The 23,661-nt window shown below is 50.3% G+C and overlaps 1 long non-coding RNA gene across 1 annotated transcript; it reads right to left on the bottom strand.

Moving 5' to 3' along the window:
* Positions 1-9,013: 9,013 nt before the first annotated feature.
* LOC116963376 lies at positions 9,014-23,629 on the bottom strand. The gene is made up of 4 exons (XR_004408127.2): positions 23,390-23,629; positions 22,032-22,110; positions 20,701-20,883; positions 9,014-9,117 (listed from the first exon to the last, which is right to left on the bottom strand). It is a non-coding gene; the product is annotated as an uncharacterized LOC116963376 (long non-coding RNA).
* Positions 23,630-23,661: the final 32 nt, after the last annotated feature.

The following is a 23,661-nucleotide window of genomic DNA, read 5'->3' as shown; positions in this document are numbered from 1 at the left end:
CATCCTGATGGCAGCCGCGCCAGCAGGGACGCGGCCGACAGCTGGGAACCCTGCGCTCCCCAGCCGTGTGGCTGGAGGCAAGAGATGTGCACCAGAGTCTGGATAGCCCAGGACAAGCTGCCAGAAGGAGGCTTAAGCTCCCTTCTAACAAGCCCAGCAAGGCAGCAGTGGCTTTGCCTTTGTCACAGACAGATGTGTCCTCCTAATAAAAATGGTCAGCCTGGCAGAAACCCCAGTGCACAAGGGGAAAAGGGTTTTGCAAGACCCTCTGGTGCTTCATGAAGTGGTTTGCAGGGTTCCTCCAGGACAGGCTGCACCAAGAGCATCCTCCTCCAGCCAGACCTGCTTTGCGTTTTAAGACACTGGGGTGGAGAATGAAAAAGTAAGACAGATCACCCCATATCACCCAGCCTCCTCCGGCCCACACCAAGTACCCTGAGCATCTGCCATGTGCAGTGGGATCAATTCCTTGATACTTTAACCATTTACTTATCACGAAGCCCTGACAAACCTCTGGTAGAAATTGCTCTGTGCCAGCAGATCAGGACACAAACATCCTTCACTGCAGGAGCAATCCTAAGGGCCCCCCGAAGTGTCTCCAGGCAGGTTTTTCCTAAAGAAAATAACTAGTTCTGACACTCTCATTGACCTTTCTGATGAGCATCGCTAAAGCTGCTGTGCCACACTTCCCTGGGACCTGCCTCACGGCTGCAATGGAGACAGTTTCCCAGATCATGCATCACTCTTCTGCACCAGTACCCAGCAGTGCTGGCCAAGTCTGAGTCCTCAGATAAAGAAAAGGATCTCGTGTCCCCAGTGGGACGTGCCATGAATTGAGGGACAGCAACCCCAGCCTGGACCAGGTGAAATATTTTTGTTGAAGAAATACTGCTGGTGTCAAAAAAATGCAGCATTTGGAGGTAACGGAACAATTTGGAAATTCTAGAAAATCTGGAAAGCAGTTATGGTGAATATAAAAGACATTTCAGAGGAGACAAAGCATTTCAGATTTTCTTTCAGAAATTATATTTGCTTTTTTTCCCTTCACTTGGAGTTAAAGAAAAAAATTTATACAAGTGGATGCAAAACACACCATGGTCATCCGAAAATTTCAGTTTGGTCTCTAAATCAAAGACACCCAAGTCGTACCACTCTGCCACAGAGTTGTTCCTGACAGCTGCCACGAAGCTCCAAAGAGCTTGAAGAAAGGGCATAGAAGTGCTGTCCCCATCACTAGCCCACTACGGCTCGGGGGCCACCTCACCATGCGCCCCAGGGAGATACTCACTGTGCAGCACTAGGATCCGGCCCTGCACCTCGATGGACAGCTTCAGCTGGCCTGGAGGAAAGGAGAGAAGAGACAGTGAAGGAGGCAGGGCTCGCCCACCGCCCCTGGCACTCGGCAGCACCAGGACCCCACAGCTCTGAGGCTTGCACGGGGCCAAACCCATCCTGCCTCCCCACCCCTGGGCACAGGGGCATTTCTCAGGGAGCTGAGGGGAAAGGGGTGGGAGGAAACACCTTCTGCTAGCAAGGAAGTCATAGAATCATAGAATTGTTTAGGTTGGAAAAGCCTTCTTGAAGAACATCCAGCCTTCCTGGACTCCTCTGTCCTTCAGGACTGCCTCCCAGGGGACTCTGGCAACCAGGCTCCTAAATAGGCCAAAGTTTGCCCTCCAGAAGTGCAAGGCAGCAGTTCTGCTGACTTCCCTCCTTACTTCTCCAAGAATCAAAAACTCTATCATTTCATGGTCACTATGCCCAATATGGCCTTCAACCATCACATCACCCACAAGTCCTTCTATATTTGCAAACAACTGGTCCAGCGGGCCACCTTCCCTAGTTGGCTCCCTCACTAGCTGTGTCAGGAAGGCCTCTTCCAGACACTCCAGGAACCTCCTAGACTATTTGCTCTCCACTGTATTGTATTTTCAACAGACACCTGGTAAGCTGAAAACCCCAAGAGAACAAAGCCTAGCAACTGTGGGATTTCTCCTGGCCACCTATACAATACTTCGTCTGCCTCTACATCCTGGTTGGGTAGTCTATAACAGACTCCCACCATGATACCTGTCTTGTTGGCCTTCCCCCAATTCTTACTCAACCCTATCATCACCATCATTAAGCTCCAGACAATCAAAACACTCCCTAACCTACAGGGTTACCCCACGACCTCTCCTTTCTTTCCTGTCCCTTCCAAAGAGTTTACAGCCACCCTTGCAGCACTCCAGCTGTGCAAGTCATCCCACCATGCCTCTGTGATGGCAACTACATCACAGCTTTCCTGCTGCACAGTGGCTTCCAGCTCCTCCTGTTTGTTGCCCATGTCCCATGTCTTACAGCTCCAGATGCAAAAACATCCCAGGGAAACCTCAATACTGTTTTTTTAGCACACAGTAAACTCTGATGGCAGGAGGCACAAGCCCAGGGCAGAGAGGAAGTGGAAGCACCAAGATGAAACAGTCGCTGCGGGATGAATTAGCCCCTGTTTAACAGAGGGATGCAGCGTGCTCAAATCCTCCCCCCCAGCCCCTATTCAACTTCCCCTTTGCCTCTCCCCTGAGCTTCTGTGTGGGCAAGGGGCTGTCACCCCTGCAGAAGGTGACAGCAGGCCAAGCTGCAGATGACCTGGACGAACGCCAAGGACAACCAGTACCTTTGGTGGCAGGAATATGCAGGGTCAGCCAAGGCTGGCCCCGTGGGGAGAGCCAGGGCCATGGCACTAACCTGCTTTCGTCCATCTGCTGCCACGGGACCTCCTCCCTGCCTGCCCTACTGCATGCCTCATCTGTCCACAGTGGCTTTGAGGGAAACAGGAAAGCCTTAAAAACCTCTTTGCTGACTGTCACGTCCAGCAGCAGTTTGTTATCACCAGCACTACTGAGCGGAGAAGATGCAGCAACAAGGACTACTAGAGCACGGCTTGCAGCACAAACTCACCCCCCACAAATCGCAGCATGGCAAGAGCACAGACATTGCAGCCTCCTGCATTTCCTGGGGATCCCAGAGAGTATGGGCTGCTGAGCAGACAGGTAATCTCCTAAAACCAGGAGTCAATACTTGCTTTAATCTAGGATTAAACAAGAATGGTTTCAGTCATGTGTTTTGACACTGAACAACTGTCAGGTGGCCAGCGAGGCCAGGAGCAGCCAAGCCCCAGGGAAGAGCGATGCTCCACCATCCTGCAATCCCTCCGCTGCGGAGCCGGGCGGGCTCAGACCCAGTGGGACCCCTGGCTCCCAGTGACACAGCACTGCTGGGGAAGTACCTGGCTCCCTGAACAACAGCACCGAGAGCTTCCGACTGAGGAGGTGGTGGTAGGGGAGAGCTTTGAGGAGCTACAGGAAAGAAGCATGACTTTGGAGCAGGTCTGGATGTTGATCCCCCCTGCTCCTGGTGCACTGGCTTACCCACTGCCATCCACCAAGCTGGGAAGCCGAGCCGGGCTGCCTGGGGTGCCCGGCTCCCGGCTGCCAGGCCTGCCAGAACTTGCAAGGGACCTGCTGCCCATCATCATCATGAGCAGAGCAAGGAGCACAGTCAAGAGATCTAAGGCAAGAATGGCTCCAACAGTCATTACGAGGCCAAGAAGGCAGATCTTAATGAGAGCACAGGGGCGTCCGCTTCTTCCCCTCACAGCCCACACAGCGTCCACAACTGTAGAAGCCACACTGATCACAACAGCCACAACACCATCCACAGCAGCCCACACAGCATCCACAACTGCAGAAGAATACTGCTCACAGCATGCTCTGAAGCAGAGCTGAGAATAAAACCCAGCTCTTACACAGCTCCAAATCCAATCTGCAGTTCCCACTGCCTTTCAAAATGCCCGTGCCAGATCCCCGAGCTCCCACCTCTTATCTGGAGCTGCAGTTTGTGATGTTCAGCACTGCCTGGACCTGTCTGCCAGCAACTGATTCCCAGCCTTGAAAACCCAACCAGTCACAGACTGTGCACAGGAGGCCAGCCTGGGAGAGCCACACGTGGAAACCCCTGGTGAGCAAGGGCACGGTTCCCGGGGCGGCCGCTCTGCTCTGCCAGCTTACAGTTACACGCTCGCCTGCCCACATGCTGGCAACTGCAGAAATCTAACCACAACGCTCAGACTGGCGTGAAGACTCAGCCGATGGCTTTTGTCAGGGTCTGGGTGAAACACCGCTGAGGTGCAGAGCAGGCTGCCAGCCCCCAGCTCGCTGACCCGACTCGGGCACAGAGGACTCTCCCCGCTGAACACCTTCCCAAGAGGGTCCCCGGGAGCTGTCTGTCAGCCTGGATAGGATGTGCAGACTTTAAGGGTGACACAGGGCTTAAAATCTGTGTAATTGTTCTGGACAAACCCAAAAGTAAACATTTCCCAATCCTCCTGGAGAATCAAAAGACTGAAAGCATTATTAGCACAACATTTCATTTAGTCCAAAGCAAAATATCCCATTTTCACTAGTTTTCCAGCTTACCAAACACAACAAACAAAATAAACTTGTAAACATCATTTACAGACTTCTAAACTTCTTTCAAATTAAAAACCAACATTTAATTTTGCAAAAGACACACCCAAGGGTTTAGGCTTACTGGGGTGGGGATATATTACAGGATTTTTTAACCTGAAACAATTCAGAAAACTCATTTTTCACTCAAGAACCAGAAAATTTTCAAATCTCTCTGCAGATCATGTGTCCATGCGTGCATCTGCATGTTTGAGAGCACACATGTGTGCACATGTGGAAATGCATGTCTTTATGTCCACTTACACACGTTCAAGTGAGACCAAGGTGAGAAAGTAAAGGCAAGGGCCAGGTGGGGTAAATCAGGACAGCTCTATTGAAGCTAATACCAATTTACAACAGCAAGAATATTGTCCCCCAGTTTCATCATGTCACCCCAGCCTTTTGGACCAAGGCTTTAACCCTTCTGCTATCTCCACATCTCTTGACACGGTGGAAACCCTCTGGCAGTCCCACTATTAGCATGTAACAGCAGTTACAACACGAAAACAAACTGCCCCCATCTAACCAAGCATGACAAGGCTTCAGCCCAGTAATGAATGGGCCCTGGGGAGGAGAAAGGAAGCTTTTGTGCTGGGTAATTCACAAGGGGAGGAAGGTCTATGCCCAGCCCTGGTCTGGGGACAGCTGGGGCCCCTCAGCTCCCAGGGCAGCACATGGGGCCAAGGCTCCTGCACAATGAGGGATCGGGTCAGGCCGGACCGCGGCCTCGTGCATCATGTGCATTACGGCTGCTTCTGGTGCAGGGACAGTACCCGTGGCCCTGCGTCACAGGCTACACCAGCACCAAAGAGAGGAGAGCAGAGAGAAAACGGGCAGTTTTGCATTTTTCAGAAGTACCATGAATTGGCTCCTCATAGAAAGGATTTGGGAGTGTCAGTGGGAAAGGTTCTCTCCTTCCCATGAGGAACAGATGACGTTTCTCTCTTAATGCATTTGCTCCCAAGCATCTCCAAGGCACAAGAAGGGACAAACTGCATACCCCAAGCACACCCAGCCAGCCTGTCTGAACCCAAAGGGGTCCCAGCCTGCTCATGCTGGGGAAGCATTCATTGGCCTTGTAGCAATTCCAGTGCTTGTACACGGCCAGGATCAGAGAGGGAAGCTGCTGTCGGAAAGAGCAGATCCAGCCTGAGCTGGCAGAAGGGATTTGCTGTACCCTCTGCACTTGGACAGACCGGCTCAGTGGCAGCAGTCCCACCTTCTCAGATGCATGGAGCAGTAACCTTCCTCCAGACCCGGGTGGGCAGAAACACAACCCCTAACAAGACAAGTTCTTGGGCTGCATTTCCACCTCGCTCCAAGAGCAGAGGGTCAGAGAAACATTATCCGCTGGGTTTATCTCTTTTGATACATCCCTACCATCAACTAAGGGAAACAGCTTCAGCAGAGAGGCCCTGACACAGCTTGTCCAGGTCACCTGTGTTTAATAAATGTTAATACAAATGAAAATAGGTGTAGAGAAAGGCCAGAGGGAGACAAGAGAGCGGAGAGCTCATCTTACAATAGGAGCCACACACAGCTCCTGGGTGCACATCCCATCACAGAGCGCGGGGCTCAGCCAGCCTCGCTGGGCTGCAGCAGGGAGGGCGCCCGGGCCCCGTCCATCGGGACCCCACAGGGCCAGGAGAGGCAATTCGAGCTGATGAACAAAGCTGGCACAAGGAGAACAAGGGAAACCCTGGCATGAACAAGCACAAGATGGTAATCAAACAGGTCCCCACCCATGAGAGAAGTTTGCCAGGCTAAGGGAGGACACATGTGTCTTGTCCTTTGGGAACAGACCCAGCAAGCAGGAAAATCTGTTCCTTACTGATGATCCCTGACAAATGGAAAATTTGGGTTTCTGCTCCTTAAATGCTTTTCTGTTTTACTGTAGGAAAAATGGAGGTTTTGCCCTGGCTGGGACAGCCAAGAACCATCAGTGCACACACCAGGAAGGTTTCTTACCAGAGGAAAGCAGTGTAAGATAACTGCCTGGGCAGGAGGTCCCCATGGGCAAAAGGCAGAGCACCCCAAGATCACTAGCTAACAACCTCAGGCCCTGGCACCAGCCCTGTTGAAGACTCTCTCCTTGGTCACCCACATGGAGAGGGTAGTGCTGGCCCTGTCCTGCTCAGAGGTTGTACGCTCTCCTGCTCAGAGCATACAACACCCCGTCTCGCCAACAATGGTCAGCACATGAAGGGAACTGTGGCTACAGAGGTGACGCTCAGCTTGGTCTTGATTACAGAGCCAAGAGGCACCACAAAACTCACATTATTTGACATGCGTAAATCCTACAAAGACAGGAGGATTTCAGCTTCCAGGCTGTCCTCAGCAGTTTGATGCTTACAATCCAGAGTGGGGAAGGAGCAGCATCCCTGGCTGCCCAGGAAAGGGACACCCTTCTCCACTCATGTAACACTCTCTGCAACCCTGCAGCCTCTTTAACACCATTGCATGATTGCCTGCCCTGCTCGCTAAAACAAGCAGAAGCTTGGAAAGAAAACTGCTGCTTAGAAAGTGGCACCTGGGAAGGGCACCCAGCTTCCCTCTGCACTGACAAGCCATCACAGACCACGAGCAACAGCCATGATATTTGCTGCCAAATTCACCTGCTCGCAGGGTGGATATACAGGGCTCGGAGCCCAGCCATAGCTGGGCTGGCTCCAGCCCACAGAGTCGAGCCACCACTGCCCATGGGGTTCTTCAAGCCCACGTGGCAAAACGAAGGCAGCCACAGAAAGATCCACAAGGAGCAAAGAAGGAAATTGGGGTTCTGCCTTAACGGGGGCCACAGCTCCAGCCAGCCCTACACAGCAATTCCAGCTCGTGCCCATCCAGAGGGCAAAATGACGTGGGTATTCGGCATCTGGCTGACGGCTGCAGCTTGGTTTCAGGGCACTCCCCAGTTCGCCAGCTCGATGGAGCCGCATATTATTCCGGCTCAGCGAGGCAGAAGCGAGCAGGCTGCTGCTGAGCGTTAATGCCTTTGGGGAGCAGCTCTCCAGCCCGTTCTACCGCACCGAGCTTTGGCCATGACCTGCTGTGGCTGCCTGTGCCACCACATCCCCCGGGCACCGCGTGCACCCCCTGCTCCCCGGAGCCACAGGCTCAACGCTTACCGAAGGTGGTGAGGTAGAAAGAAGCTCCCAGGGGGTCAGCCTGGCGGGTGCAGAGCAAGACTCTGCGGACACTGCCAGGCTCCATGGCAGGACACCTCTAATTAGCCAGTAATTGGAGCTCTCCCTGCCTAGCCTGGGAAAGCCAAGCAGCCGTTTCAGCAGGGAGTGACAGGCAGCCGTGCAGCCGGGTTTCCATGGGACACGCGTCCAACCGCCGCACGTTTGAACGGCGCGGCTCCCATTGGCCCCGCGGATTTGAATGGGGACCACACCTGTCTGAGCAAACAGGCCCCTCTGCCCTCGCCTGCGAACCCGAGACCCACGCCAGCACCGTCCCACGGCCACCCTGCTGATGCACCAGGAATGAGCTGGCAAGGCAAGGAAAGGGTGCAGGAGAACTGGTTTGTGGGGGTGAGTCCAGAAAGGGAGGGATGGCAGGGCATGGGTTACCTGCTTGGCACTCATGTGACAAAAGGAAAGAGGTGTGCAACCCCCCAGGCTTATGGGGTCACACTGCAAGACCCCAGAGCAGCCCTTTCCATCGCCCAGGGGCTGGTGATGCACCCACCAACCGACTCCAGACACTGTGCCACAGCTTACCAGAAGGCACGCAGAGCTGAGCAAAAGCTCTGAAGAGTGTGGAGGAATGATGGAGATGTTTTTTTCAAAAAAAAAAAAAAAAAAAAAAACAAAAAAAAAAAAAAAGCAAACAAACAAAAAAAAAACCTTCCTCAAAGGCTGAGCTGTCTCAGAACTCTCTGCTTCTCACCCACGGATCCACGCAGCCCTGCTCCCCACAGTGCAGGACTCCGTGAGGGTCTGGTCTCCAGAAGAGCGGACCTGCTCCCACACCACCCCCATGCTGCAGGAAATGCCACGCTCAAGTTCAGTTCCTCGTGGCATTGCCATGAGGCTACAGGATCCACAACGGTGTGCGAGCCTGTGGTGAGCCTGGATCAGCCCTGTTGGTGCTTTCTGGGTGAGAGCAGCCAGTTCACAGGTCCTGCTGCCCTGAGCCCAGGCAGAGGTGGGCAACGGCAGAGCTCAGCCCTGACAAGTGAAGGTCAGGAGAGACCAGGGTGCAGCCCAGCACAGGCTCTGAGCAGACATGCTGCCAGTGTGGAGGGCTAGTCCCAGTGCTGCACAGACGCCTCCACTTCCCAGCCTGCATCCAGCTGATGTAATACCAAATATATTGACCTCTCTGGGATGGAAAAGGACAAGATCTCCTGTAGAGTGCAGGGTGCTGGACATGCACCCCCACCAATCCTCCCCCTGGTTGCCCCTCCATGCACTCCTGGCCAGGGCTGAGGTCCTGGCTGGTCCACAGCCCCTCTCACGCCCCCATCACTTACCTCTCCCCTTCGCTTGTGCATGGCTGATCTTCCTCCTGCTCCCTGATGACCCCCTCTGCTTCTGCAGGGACAACTGTACAGCCCCACGTCGCCCCTTCGTCAGGGCTGGCAGACGCTCCAGCTCCAACAACTGGGGACTCTGTCCTGTCCCTGCCAGAGAAAAGAGATGAGAACAGGACACAGCAAGGTGGGGAGCTGGGACACAGGGGACATCACAGGCTCTGCAGTACCCTTGGTTTTACCTGCCACAACAGTATGTCCCCATTTTGCCCCAGACTTCTCCAGAATACCACACTGCCAGGTCTCCTGCACTGAGCTTCCCCTGGCCAGCTCTGCACAAGCAGGGCATGTGCTGGCAGTGCAGCACATCTGTCCCACGCCATCGCCCCACTGCCCAGCCCGGCCTGTGAGAAAGGACGGGAGCGACGGCGACGCGCTAGATCCAGTGTCACAGCAGAACACAGACCCATGTTCAGAGGGAATCACCCCAGCAGGCACCTCAGCTGCAGCCTTGGCCACGGCCCTTTACATGCCACGCACCAAGCACATCCCAGACATCTGCTCAGCACTGTTATATTTTATTATATTTAAAACAGATTACTATCTCCGTCAGTTCTTCATTAGTCCATAAGCAGCTCTTCAGGACACTACAGATGCTGTCCTGCCACTGCTGGGTGTTCAGGACAGTCTTGCAAGGCTCCAGCTTGGATCCAGCTCCCAGCCCACAACCTGCTGATGTTCTTGGGCTCAGGGCAGCAGGGAGGCTCCACACAAGGAGGAATTCAATAGTTTCCTGTGGCCAGCACCATGCAGATGGCACATCAGCCTCAGTCTTCTCCTCCTTGCTCACAGCCATCAAACCACCACCCAGGAACCTGCCACAGGATCCCATGCTGACAGACACAAAAGTGCACAGAGCCAGAAATGGGAGCCTTGGTGGAGAGATCTCCCAGCCACAGCACAGAGCAGAGGAACCAGCATGGCCCAGCAACTCTTCAGGGTCAGAAACATTTGCCCAGGCATCTTCCACAGAGATAAGCAGTGCAGGATTAGTGCAGCACAAGTGTCTTTTGTTGCCCTTATGCAGACTCAGTGCAAACACAGATTAGTTCCCCTGTGAGAACCATGCCGCACACACACACCATCCATAAAAGCAAAAAAGCCTGACCTGTGATTCGGATGCAAGATCGAGGCCTCCGGAGCCAGGATGTGCCACTCAGCCCCATGACGTGGCAGTGTGTACCAGGATGTACAGCACCTAGCACACACTGCCCAATGCCTCCAGGTACCCTAAAGCATTCCCTCAACTCCATCTTCACAGCCCCTAGGCAAAGAGTTCTGGCACAGAGAGGCAGGCAACTTGGAAAGGCTGCTTGCTTGCTAGAAAAGCTGCATTTTCCCCAAAGTTTGGCTTATTCTCTGACAGGGGCACTGGCTTGATTCAGCTGAATTTACCTGGCAAAACTGTCTGAAACTACAGGAAAAGCAACAGAAGAGATACAGAGTGAGCAAGGAAGGAAAGGAAAAAGAGATGCTCTCTGGACAGCCCTATCCATCACTGCCAACAGACACCTATTGTACGGCGGCCATAAATCACAGCCCCTTTGGGTGTCGGGGGAGAGACAAATGATGACCCAGCAGTCTCCAAAGGCCTCCAGACAAAGAGCACGCCTCTGCTTGGGCTGCCTGCCCCTGGCAGTGCTCAGCCCGAACCTTGGCAACCCACAGGGGCCTTGACAAGGCGCCCAGCCAAGCAGCCAGCTAGTGCTACTCACTGTTCTACTTGCCTCCTAGCTATTTAGAGCCTGTGAAGGCCTAGCAGGACTTTCTGCTGGCAGCTCCCACACAAAGCTCCTGCCCCGTGGTGGAAAGGGGCCGGGTGCCTCCTTATCCCTTCTCCACACAGCACCGCAAAGAGGCACAGGTCGGGATGGGAGCTGTATGACACGCAGCTCAGTGATCGGTGGAGCAAAAATGTCCCAGAGCTGAGTCCACTCGGGCGGAGACAGTCGCCCTCCTGCTCAGGGAAGCACCAGATCCATCCCCATGGACGCTGCGTTGCTGGAGCCTCCTGCACCCGGGGGACGGCACAGCCCAGGGGAAGAGGCACCAGGCACAGCCGTGGGTGAGAGCTGTGGGCCCTGTGGCTGCTCAGCCTTTCGGCAGCGATGCCTGGGAGCCCAGTGGGCTCCAGCTCTGCCCACCATCACCTCCCACAGGGATCCAGAGTTCAGGATGGGGTAAAGAGAGGGCGCCTAACGAAGACATGATTTGTTCTTTAATTGCTGCTTGTTTGCTTAGCACCATAGTGGCCTTTGCTGCCCTAATCAAAATGCAAGGGGATGCACAAGCCGTGCAGGACATTCTGACAAATAGAAACACCTGTGGGAAAGTCAGAGCCAGAGCATCAGGAGCTCCCACAACCTCTGCTTTCTCAGCAGCTCCAACACATCTGTCTTTTCTCGCAATGCTGCTGAATTTGGGTACAGGGGAAAGATGGATCCCAGTTTCCCAGAGAGGCTGACAATGTCGGAGGTATAGGAGATGAGCAGAAGATGTAGCCTGGTGACACTGGTCCAGACCCTGCAAGCCTATGCCATCAACTAAACTCTTTTGGCAGCCTGGTAGCCCCATAGCCCCCAGTGCTACCCTGCAGCCTTCAGAGCTCCTGAATCCTTCAGGACCCAATAACCCACAGGCAGCTGGGGAAGCCAGTGCTGTTGGGCTCTTCAATAGGCATGCAAAGCAGCAAGCTCAGGCGAGGCCTGTTGGAGCATGGTGGACACAGGAGGGGAAAGGCTGCTCCAGCTCTTGAGGCTCTACGATAAAAGCATCTCTGCCCACAAGTACCTGGCGCCACACATCTGGGACAGCTGCTTTGTGTGAGGTAGGGATTAATGCAGTCAACAAAACCCAGAAACACAAAGAGTGGAACACAGAGCCCCAGAGAGGAAATGAGTCCTTTGCCAGAAGCCAGGAGTACATCCCAGCACCACACACAGGCTCTCCAGCAAAGACATGACCTGGCCAAGCACACAGCCTATGCCACAACATCCTGCAGTTCCCTGTCTCAGCTGTCCAAGGAGATATTTGCACCCCAGAATTCAGAAACACGTCCCCATCGCTTGCTCTGTGCTCTCCTTGTAGACACAGGTACGGCCAGTGGAGCAGGTCTGGCTTTCCCCAGCAGTGAAGCCTTTAGCTCCAGCAGAGCTCACCAACATCAGAGCTCATCCAAATCATAACGATCTGAAACTGGAGGTGTCACATTCTCTACCACATCCCAGACACATTTGCTGACATTCAAGAGAGCCTGGACACAGAACTGGGGAAGGGATGACCCCTTCACCCCATCCTCACCTTCATCCCCTGGCCTCAGAGGCAGCACTGGCAATGAGCCTGGGAGAGGAACCAGGGCACATATATTTATATTACAGAATATTACAAGAACTCTCCCTTCCTCCCCACCAGGAGGGTCTGAGGACCCCTCATCATCCCAGACCTGGGGTCTGCAGAGAAACCTCAGAGAGGCTCAAAACCCCTCTCTTATGGATGTGTCTAACAGCAAGATCGCAGATGGGGGTCCCCAGAAGAGAGGCCCTGGACTGCCGGGGGTCACAGTCAGTGCTGCTGTCATCTCCTGGACAGATGGGTTGAAGAATGACCCTGCCACTGTCCCCAACATCCATCAATCCCTTTCCACATCCTCCAGAAGCCCTGTTGATGCCTGAGCACCACAGACACAGGTAAATGGTGTCAAAGCACTGTCCTGGACAATCAGGAACCAGCACACAAGTGAGATGGGCACTGCTCAGAGATGCAAGGTAATTTCTAAGGCATTTCAAAATGTTCCATCCTTCAGGTTTATCAAAAACTCTTCCCCTCATTTGTTCAGCTGAATCCATTTGCAGACACTCTCAGTGGTCTCCATCTGCCACTTGTCAAAATTAAATCTTTATCCCAGCAATTTTACTTGCCCCTGGAAAAAAACACAGTCTGGGATTGCACATTTCAGTGCACAGCATCCCCAGCTATCAATGACCAGCACAGCACATCTCAACCCACAGGACACGTGACACCAAGCAGTCCTACTGAAGGAACATGCAAACCATCCACTCAGCAGCCCCAGGTACCCTGAACCTCTATTAATGCAAGGAGAGTGTGTACCAACCCAGCCTTGCCTTGTCCTTGCCTCCTTCACTGCACATCCCCACGACAGCATTGAGTCCATGGCTCCTGTCATCCTGTCATTCCTCTCCAGCACTGCCAAGCCCGCAGCTCTTCCCAGCACATGCAGCAAGTGGTGAGAGGTGTTTTACACGCCACCCTGTCTCCTAGGAGCTCACCAGGCTCACACAAAGCCTCCCCTCTCCATGTCTTTATTGCAAAATGCTTTTAAGAGGCAAAAGGAAAGACAAACAGAACAGTAACAAAAGGCACTGTCTCTAACTAAACTAGGCAGTCTCACAGGTTTGGGTAAAAGATTCCTATAAGATAGAGTTTTTGAAAATAAACAAAAAATAATAGTAGAGGTAAAGAAGAGTCTCCATGGGAGTCCCCCACACCCTCCTCCCAGGGGGCTTAAGGCTCCCTGTTTGCAAAAATCACCCCTAGCTCTCGAACCCAGTAGATTTAAGTCTCATCCACGCTGCAGTGCAATGCTCTAAGAGAACCCTGAGATCAAACATGATCCTGCGAGGAGCTGGCCACCTCCAACACCCCACAAAGGGCATGTGGGAGATACAGTCCCTCATCTCCAAGCGCCAGGATCTGGTTCAGTGCTGGTAACCAGGCATCTGCATCCAACCTTCACCCAGGAGACAGAGATGCACTGCAAACTAAGCAGAGAAATCATCTGAGCACTCACAGGTGAGCCCTGGCTCTCCCAGCTGCTCCATGACTCCCACGCAGGACGGTCACTCTCTCCAGCAACGTCCAAGTACCAGCGTCGTGCGCTCAAGCTGTGATTTAGCTGCTACAAGCCTCTGACCTTGGCACCACCAAAAAGAAGAGGGAAAAAAAACAGTATACAAATGTCCCAAGGGAGCAGAGCTCCAGTACTAGGAAGTTACTAACTAAATTGCAATGCCAGGAAGAGATGGTGGCAGTGGTGCATGCAATGGCCCCTTTCTCTACTAGCTCCCAACAGCAAGGTACTGACTCTTCCTAACTTCCCTCTTCACATTCAAACCCCTGGGGACTGACTTTAACCCGTGTTTCTATTAGTCTCCAGCAAACTGCACATTCAGCTGGTTGGCTTGGGAGTTAATGACTTTCTTTTAAAATTTAACACAGTTCTCCGTCACAAATTTCAGTCTGCCAGCACTAGGATCTGCCTTTGGCTGGATATTCAAATCCAAACACATGCTTAGACAGTTATTCCAGGCAAAAGGGTAACATACACACACAGAAATCCCACAAGGTTGAAGCTGGCTTTGAAACTAAAGGAACTAAATCAGACTAGGAAAAATTACCTGGCTTCCCAAATGGTAAAAGGATTGGAACAGAAATGGTTTGAGCTATTTCTGGGCAATCCTGAGGGTAGATCTGGGATTAGCAAAATCTGCCATACAGGGCAGACAAACAAACCTCAACATGCTCCCAGCAGTGGGAGGATTGCTGCAGCCCCTCTCCCCCAGGGTGTACAGCAAGCATCGAGCACAGGGCACAGCTGGGGAGCTCCTGTCCCCAGCATCACCCCTGCAGCAAGCACAGCTGAGTCATTCCCTGAAAAATGCCAATGAGGAACCCAACAGAGATGCAGGCTGGCTGATTATTAAATCCTTTTCCAATGTGGGACCCAAGAAAGGTTTCCCCCGCTGCAAGGTTACTGCAGAAACACTGCCCCTTCTCTGCTCGCATCTCAGAGTCTGCACAGCCTCTTGCAGCCCAAATCTGCAAGCCAGCCACAGCACCCACGGCAACACTCACATCGTGCCCCAGCACAGCATTTAATGCTGCCTTTGCCAAACCGCAGCTCCATCTGCTCACACCACAGGCAGGCTTCCAAGGCAAACGCACCTGGGACTCCGCGCTCCTTCAGAATTGCCCCTCCCAGCAGGGAGCAAACTCTGCACTGGGGGTTAACCTAGCATGGACCCAGTGTTAGCAAAGCCCCGGTGAGCTGCTCCTCTCCCACCACACAAAGCCCTCCATCCCCTCCTACAGTGCCTGCCTCAGACAGCACGGGATCCCAACACAGCACTCAGCTCAGCACTGCTGCTCTGCTGAGATACCAGGGTCACTGCACTGTCCAGAGTTTTACAAGACCTTGTCTTTGCATCTTTATAGGACTTGACACGTTTGGCATTTTCCACCCATCGCTTTGGGTAACTTACTTCTTTGCCCTATCCCTTTTCTAATTCTCTTTCTCTGTACCTTCCTTCCCCAAAAGATTAACAGTTCAGCCATGCAAAGGGACTAACCCACAGTGATTCTCGGCCTCTGCACTGGTGAGGTGTTGCCATAAAGACCCAGGATGCCTGTGGCTTAAAGCACAGCAAGTATTTCTAGGGCAGGCAAAGGATCTGTAACAAATTCCACATGAGCAGGAGCTGTTACAAACCCCCTCAGCTACTCACAAAGAACGCAGAGCACAGAACAGCCTGCATGCACAACTAGTTGTTTCTGTGCCCATCTTTTAGCAGACCCAAGCTTGCTGAACTGTGTAAACAGTTCATCTTGTCCCTCACCCCTATTGCTAAAGCTAAACTGTGCCTGAAACTGTTCACACTACTGCAGCTACGACTAGGCTGTGGTTTGTATTAGAGCTACTCCATAAATCAGCTTCTCTCCATAAGACAGTACACAGCAGAAAAACAGGTGGGAGAGTGAGAAGCTCTTTTTTTATTTTCAGTTCTCAAAGATTTTCACCTGTCTTGAACGCTCTGAGGGTCCAGAAATTGCCTGGCTGCTTCCCTCGCCTGCCCTGCAGCTGGTAAGGGAGATGTCCTCGGTTAATTCAGAAGGGATCCCTTTGAAGCACAGCAATGCTTCCTGATCACTCCAGAAACATCCTGTACAAACATCTCCTACAGAGGCTGGCAGAGCCACCCACTGCCACTCTATAGTGAGAAAACAGCAGCTATAGAGAATACTGGCATCAGAGCAACCTATGGGTTATCCTCAGGATACAGCAGAGTCTAATTTACTCTCAGGCTGAGAGGAGATACTGACCCAATAGCACCAATGGGTCACAATAAACTATTTTTTTTTTCCTTTTTTTTCCCCCTTTTTCCTTTTGCCATTTCTAGCCTGCAGAATAACAGTAGGCTGGGCACACACACATAATTTAGGAACGTTACACAAACACCTCATAATCTTTGTCCTTGGCTTTGCATTTCATTAAGGCAGTGGGACTTTCACAGGCAAGGAGTTTAACACATACCTGTCTCACAGGCTTTAACCTAAATAAAGGCACAGCTAATTACAGCACTACATAAACTCACAGCACCATTCTTCCCCATGCACTCTGATTACGCTAGCAAAGAGCAGCTCCATGAGACATTCCAGGTGTCTTAGAAGATATCTGAACACCCAGTTCTCCTTCTGCAGCAACCCTAGGGCCCATAACATCCCATCAAGAACACAACCTAGATCAAGCAGAAACATCTGCAAAAAAATAAATACCGTGGAATTACAGCAAAAACTTCACTAGCAAGTGGTGAGGTCCCGGCAATGCTGAGTCTCTGCTCTCAGCCCCGGCTGAGATCCAGCACTCTGCTGCTGGAGCAGCCGCTAACCTTTGTAGGTGTTACTCACTCTGACACTGCTTCAGTTCAGGCTTTTGATGGTTTTGATATTTATTTGGGACCAACTGAGCAACCAGATTTCCACTGTCTGAACAGCAACCCTGCTTAGAAGCAGCTTTCTCAGGAAAATGAAACACTCAGAGCTATCATACAGATAGGGTACAATTAGACAAAGAAAGAGGTGTGCTTTTCTGAGCCTGCAGTGCTGCTGAGAATTACTGGATTTTGATAAATGTTACGTATTAATCCACTGCTGGTTTCTTTTAATGTAATAAAAATAATATAATAATCAAGCCGGGTCTTCAAAACTTTTTAGTGGCACTTCTCATAAAAGAGACAGGTTTCAATATACAAAAGATCTCTTGGGAATTACGCTTTTGGCCTTTGTACAGTCACATGGATCACAGCAATTAAGTTAAAACAGCTTAAAAAGTTATTGCCTGTCACCTTAGCTGAACTGTGTGCACTCTGAAGCTGCATGAAACAGTTGAGCTGCTCTCTCAGCTAGCTGACACCATGTACCTGGGAGCTGCTTTCCAGAGCTTCCCCCAGGGTCTGTCACTATTCAACCTCTCAGTGAGCCAGTTCAGCTCACTAATTTCACAGAAAATTAACTATTTCTAGCATTGGCATAGCAAATGGATTCAGCCAGGGCATATGCTAGGGGAAGACAGAGATCAAATGTCAGAAATGCCCTTTTTGTTGGTAGAGATCTCCTTGGTCACCTGGCGAAGCCCCACTTCTAGTCTGCACAAACACAAAGTAAAATAAAACGTACCAAGTTTCTCCTACACTTCTGTGTTCAGATTAAGCTAATTTAGTTGAAGGCTGCTGCTGAAAGGGCAGGTGTCTTCTGTCTCTCCCCATTACTGTATGATCCTGACTCTCCCCTTTTGCCCAAGCATGGGAGTGGGCACATAGAATCATAGAATCTCTCAAGTTGGAAGGGACCCATAAGGATCACGGAGTCCAACTCCCTGCTCCTCACAGGACTACCTAAAACTAAATCGTATGACTAAGAGCATCACCCAGATGCTCCTTGAACTCTGACAGGCCTGCTGCCATGACCACTTCCCCAGGGAGCCTTTTCCAGTGGCTGACCACCCTCTCAGTGAAGAACTTTTTCTTAACAGAATTCAAGAGTATTCAAGAAAATAAAAGCAGACATACTGGGTCAGACGAAGGTCTGTTATCCAGTTTCTGACAGCAGTCAGAAGGTGATGCCTAGGGTTGAACACAAGAATAGAGCAGGCACATGAGACATTTTCCCAAATAGTTGCCCAGCCCCTAACAATTTTCAATTCAAGGACTTTCCACTACAATAGGGTCAACTTGACTTTACTGTACATTTTGCAGCCACAGGAGTTGGATCCCATTTAGGTAGTGGCACACCATTAGTTCAGCTTTAATGTGGCTACTTTAAGCCACCCATGTGAATTAATTTGCATTCTGAATCGATTAGCAGAGCATACCCTGATTATTGCATATATTGTTTCACAGTGATTATATTTTCTTTAGTCAAAGGCGTTCCCCTCCCTCCAAACTGAAAGCACTCACTTTTACAGTGTTATTAAAGAGCATGAGGTTCATCTGTCCAGGTGAGATAATGTCTGACCCTGCTGCAGAGTTCAGGCCTGGAAAAATAGGTCTTTCTGAACCACAATACAAACAGAAGCAAGATTCATGGTGAAACAAATTCAAACTAACAGTATGAAAGGTGAATCAGAGGTTACCTGACAGGTTTCCTTTTCAAAGCACTTTCCAAAATGAATTAACAAAGTTAGCATTAATGTAATAGTCAGTACATGCAGCTGAAAATAGCTCCTTAACTGGTACACATAATTTCTCCAACTGTCCTTCTTAGGTCAGATAGGAACAGCTCTCAATCAGTAGAATCTTAGGCTGGCAATTTTTTGGCAGTCAAAGCTGCTGAATTAGTTTATGGTAAAAAAATATCCCAGGAAGATATTTTGAAGATGAAACTGCTGTATTTGAAGGCCTCAGTCAGAGATGATCTAACCTGAGAAGACCTGAGGTAGGAAGATGTGATAAATAACAGAATTTTGCTTTCGCTAAAAGTAATTAAACAATTACTTTTATTGAGTTAGGCTAAAGCTATTATTAGTACAACAATCCAAATTTTAAGAAAAGTAAAAGAATTTACTAGTGGGAAATGGGGGGAATTGATCTGAGGAAACACTAACCCGACAGCCCAGCCCCCCCCCCCCACCCCCCCCACCCCCCCACCCCCCCACCCCCCCCACCACCCCCCCCCCCCCCCCCCCCCCCCCCCCCCCCGCCTCCCGCCCCTTTCTTGGGATGCTCACCAGACGGTCCATATCAAAGGGTGGTAACTCCTTTGCAATGGAATGAGAAAGAACAGAATGGGCCATCTCTGGTATCCCTTGTCCTTGAGATAAGAGAGGAACTGAACCACTGAGCCAGAAAGACAAAGGAGCTGCAAATTGGCCCAGACCTGAAGGACAAGGTGTACGTGACCACAGGGCTGAGTTGGCGCAGAAGTAAGGGTCAGCTAGCGAACACAGTGAAGAAGACTACGAGCCTTCATCTGCAGACCCCTGCCCACCACCACCAGGGAGCACTGTGCAAGCACGATGGGAGGAATTTGGGGTGGGGGGATATGTTAATGATTTATTGGAACTAATTGTAATATTCCCTCCCTATCCTTGGAGTAGTGATGCACATGTATTAGGGTAGATGAATATGTAACCTTTTATACAATAAAAGGGAGCCCCTTTGGCTCCAGAGCACACGCCATTGCGCCCAGCGCTGTATTTTTTGCTCCACTGACTTTGTTCCCAATAAAACCTTTTTTTTTTATATATATATATACATGGGCTTGTTTCTCACAGAAGGTAAGTGTGCAAGGGACATCTACATGGTTGCACACTCCACTGAGAACTGGGCTCCTCATTGCAGTGCCTATTTTGTTTTTAGGGAAAGATGGAATGATTCCAGACATTAGAGCTAAGTTTGAGGACAGATACACTTGAAAATTTAGAAAATATAATGAGAAAGTAAAAGCTTACTTCCTTTTAAAAGGGATACTGTTAATTGTTTAAAATTAATTATTTTTCTATAACCAAAAAAAAAAAAAAAAGGCAGAGCAGATCAGCCATGGACAGTGTCCCAGGCAAATTTAACCTAGTAAATGCAGATCCCCATAACAACATCCCACACCACTGATGCCACTCCAGTTCAAGCCGAGTAGCTGTGTTCCTGCCTTCAGCTTTGTCAACATTTGGCCTCTTGCTGTTTTGTGACAAACACCAATAGCTAACAGGCCACATGCTAAACTCTGGCCTTGAGCACTTCACTGTCCCCTCTGACTCACCTTCGGTGACAACTCTCAATAGCAGCTTAGAGTGAATCTAGTGAGGAGGAAGAAGTGTGAAGTGACTCACAGGCCTGCAGGGGTTAGGAACAGACCTCAGAGCCTTATACCTACCTTTAATTTTGTAACCCAAGCATTCCCAGCAGACCCAACAGGATTGTTTACGGTGCCCAGAGTGAAGGTTTTGCAGATCAGATCATCAACTTGCATGTGGACCACCTTCCCGCATGCCTCCTCCCCCATTTTTTGAAGAGGAGGAGGTTTATCTATTACAGTAACAGCCTCTTTATGACAGAACTTGCCTCACACCTATCATAATGCGGCTTCAAGAATGATGGAAACAATATAGGTGTTCCACAATGACTGCTCTATGCAGGAATGATCTGTACCTTCTATTATTATTTTTTTTGGCCATGGTGATACTGAAGTATCATTTTCACAGAAGTCAAGTTAAGTGAGACTGAAACCTATCTGTACTAACAGTGCATTCTGCGCAGTACAAATACTACTTGGTAAGCTCTGTGTCTACTGCAACTGGACCATAAATGTAACATTTTTGTGAAATTCTGAGAAAAACAAGAAGGCTATCATCGGAGTGCCCACCCTCACTGCAGGCTTAAAACTCACAGATAGGCCTTCAGTGCAGTTCTCCTGACACCAGCATCTTCTTCTGAGCTTTCTTGAATCAGAGAATGTAGAAGAGAAGGTGCAGCAGCGGTGGAAGGAGTCCTGTGACACCCAGAACATCTATCTACCTCCTTGAAGAATGGCTGGGAGAGATGTTTACTATTTTCAGTGTTGGAAGTTCATCTAAGAGAAGTAAAGCAAATGCAAGATGAACACCAAGGACCTGATAATTACATACTATATAGAGTATACTGCCACAATGGCTCCATTTAACAACAGACAGAATTTCTAGCTAAGCAAACCACAAGAATTTACCTTACAGCAACTGCTATTTTTCCTATATGCAGACCACGTTCCCTGGGCCTAAGTGCCAAAAATGCATCTCACCGCAGCCACAATGGCTACTTTGCTGCTCACAACCATTATTAAAGGGCTGTCTCCAGATACAGGAGTGGAGGGCACATGGTCAGACTGCCCTGTACCTTGAGAAATTCTAGTAAGGAAAGTATAGCCATTCTTTCCTCTTAATTATCTGTCCTTAGTGATCCAGTTCTTGTTGACAGACAGCAGAAAACCTTTTAAGGACAGGACTGCAAGATTTGTCTAATATTGATGAATCACTTGGTTAAACAGGAGATCACACCTACAGGCACACACTAGAAAGAAGTGATCAATGAGTATATAAAGCAAGCTCCAAGCAGCTGATACACAAACCTCACTTATAAGGACTTACCTTATAAGCAAGTTGCTGAAGTCCACAGCTAGAATAAAACCATTAATGAGTGAGGTTTTGTGCACATATGTACATGCAGAAGAAATCATGTTGGAAATTGAGCACCTAGATTTAACAAACCATTTCCTGCCACAGGAAATATTTTCCAGCCAAGGAAAGTAACACGTTCTCTCTTCTTGATACCAGCCATGCAAGTTGAGTTACCTTACAGAAGAGAAGCTTTATTTGAACAGACTACAGAGATGAATTCTGGTAAAGTCACCCATTCTGCAGGTCAGACTGGGCAACCTATTGATCACCTCCAGCTTTAAAAACCTAAGTACCCGTGAACAGTGTTCAACTAGCTACCTCATGTGAAAACCAAAGCCTGCCTCAGCTTCACTAGGATTCCAAGTTATCTCAAGAGTAAGAATGCTCTTTTCCTTTCTTTAGTGAAAGTGAGAATTTAACCATAACTTTCTCTTCCCTTTCCAAAAAGGCTCTAAAAATTCAATCAGTGTCCTAAACAGATCCAAGATGTCCCTCCTCAGTTGTGTTTAGTATATCCCAGCACTGTGAATGTCGACAAGTAATCTTATCACAAGTAGTTTCATCCCACCTGCTCACATATGCAGTCATCATCTTTGCAGCCACTCCAGCAATAAGAGCAGGAAGATGGTATCATCTGTTTAAATACTCTGCAAAACAGAACATTTGCGCAAATTAACTTAGCGGAAAGAAAACCCAAGACACTGAGGATGTATATAGTGTGAAATGAAGTTAGCGGAACAAAATTATGGAGGAATCGGGTTGTCCTTGGGTATGGGTACAGCCTAGGTCATGGTAAACTGATAACCTGGCCTCATATCCTGTAGCTCCAGAGCTTTTATATTAAAACAGCTTTCTAGTCTCATTTAGCTGTCACATATGAAACATGTTAAATGTGGCTTGCAGTAGTCAAGCTTACTATTGCAAGTCACATTTCACAATGATTCAAAAAAAAATTGCTGTTTGTGGCACATGTATAAATACACAACACATGAGCAGTGGCTTGTCTAAGCCAGTCTGAGCGGACAAGCAAAAATCATGAGACAGTGTTATCCTTCTGTACCTCATGAAAACACAAATACTTTAACAGATGTACTTCAACCCTCTAGATATTGTAATTAAAACCAAATACATGCACACACTAGTGACCAAAGTATGCAGGAAAGAATAGAGCTCGTCGTATCAGGAAGATACACACAACTTGACAGTAAGGGCCCAGTCTCTGCCGGTGAGCCGGGGAGCTTCGGGCTGTACCCCCGGCCCCCAGCCAGCATCATCCCTGTTTCTGCTCCATCCTCCCCCTTTCACCAGACAGTAACTCAACACTGCCTCGCTTTGTTCTCCAAGTCGTGTACAAAACAATCTTGCCCTCTGGCAAAACAGAAAGCAGATCGAGCTCGTGAGGGCTCTCTGACACCCCCACCCGACATCAGCACCCTCGGCCCGGTTACAGTCAGGCGCTGCCTTCACTGCGAAGAAACACAACACCCGCTGCAGCCCCTCACCTCCGAGAGCCGTGAAGCGGCCACAGAGCTAACAGAATACATTAATAGAAGCTAAAAATGAGACTCCAGAGACACGATTCATACACGCAATGATGGTTTTTATTAATCCAGTCACTATAAAAGTCATCCAGCTCTCACGCACACAAGCCTTTCTTCAGGTCTGACCTTTGTGTACTCAAAATGCTGTATACTATCTGCAGCACACTCTTACGTCTGATACAAACAATTACCTTCACCTATAAGCTTGTCTCACACACGTATGTAAACTATCCCCATTACAGTAACACTGCCCTTGCTACTGGAAAATACACATTTCCTGTGGCAAAAAACTGCATTGTTGATCGGGGATTTCAAGTATCACCCCAATACCGTACGAAATGAATTTCCTCCCTTCTTGCACTCGGAGCTTTCTCGCTTTAATTACCTTGCCAGGTTATCAACAGGGATAAAGCCTCCTGGAAGGAGCGGCGGCTGGGGCCGGGGGGCAGCGGGGTCCCGGCGGAGGGCAGGCGCCCAGGCTGCGCGCCCTCAGCCCGCCCCGCCGCGAGAGGCCGGGAACCACCCGCAGGGGACGAAGCCGCGGCCCCCACGGGCACCCGCCGCCTCGGGGCCCCCTCAGCTCCCGCCAGGCCCCGCTGCCGCTCCCAGCCCCGCACCCCCCCCGGCTCCCGGTGCCCCCCACCGCCCCCCCCCCCC

The sequence above is a fragment of the Tyto alba genome, unplaced genomic scaffold, assembly GCF_018691265.1.
Source record: "Tyto alba isolate M040663 unplaced genomic scaffold, T.alba_DEE_v4.0 Super-Scaffold_11, whole genome shotgun sequence".
Taxonomy (NCBI): domain Eukaryota; kingdom Metazoa; phylum Chordata; class Aves; order Strigiformes; family Tytonidae; genus Tyto; species Tyto alba.
This window is presented reverse-complemented; position numbering and strand designations above follow the sequence as displayed.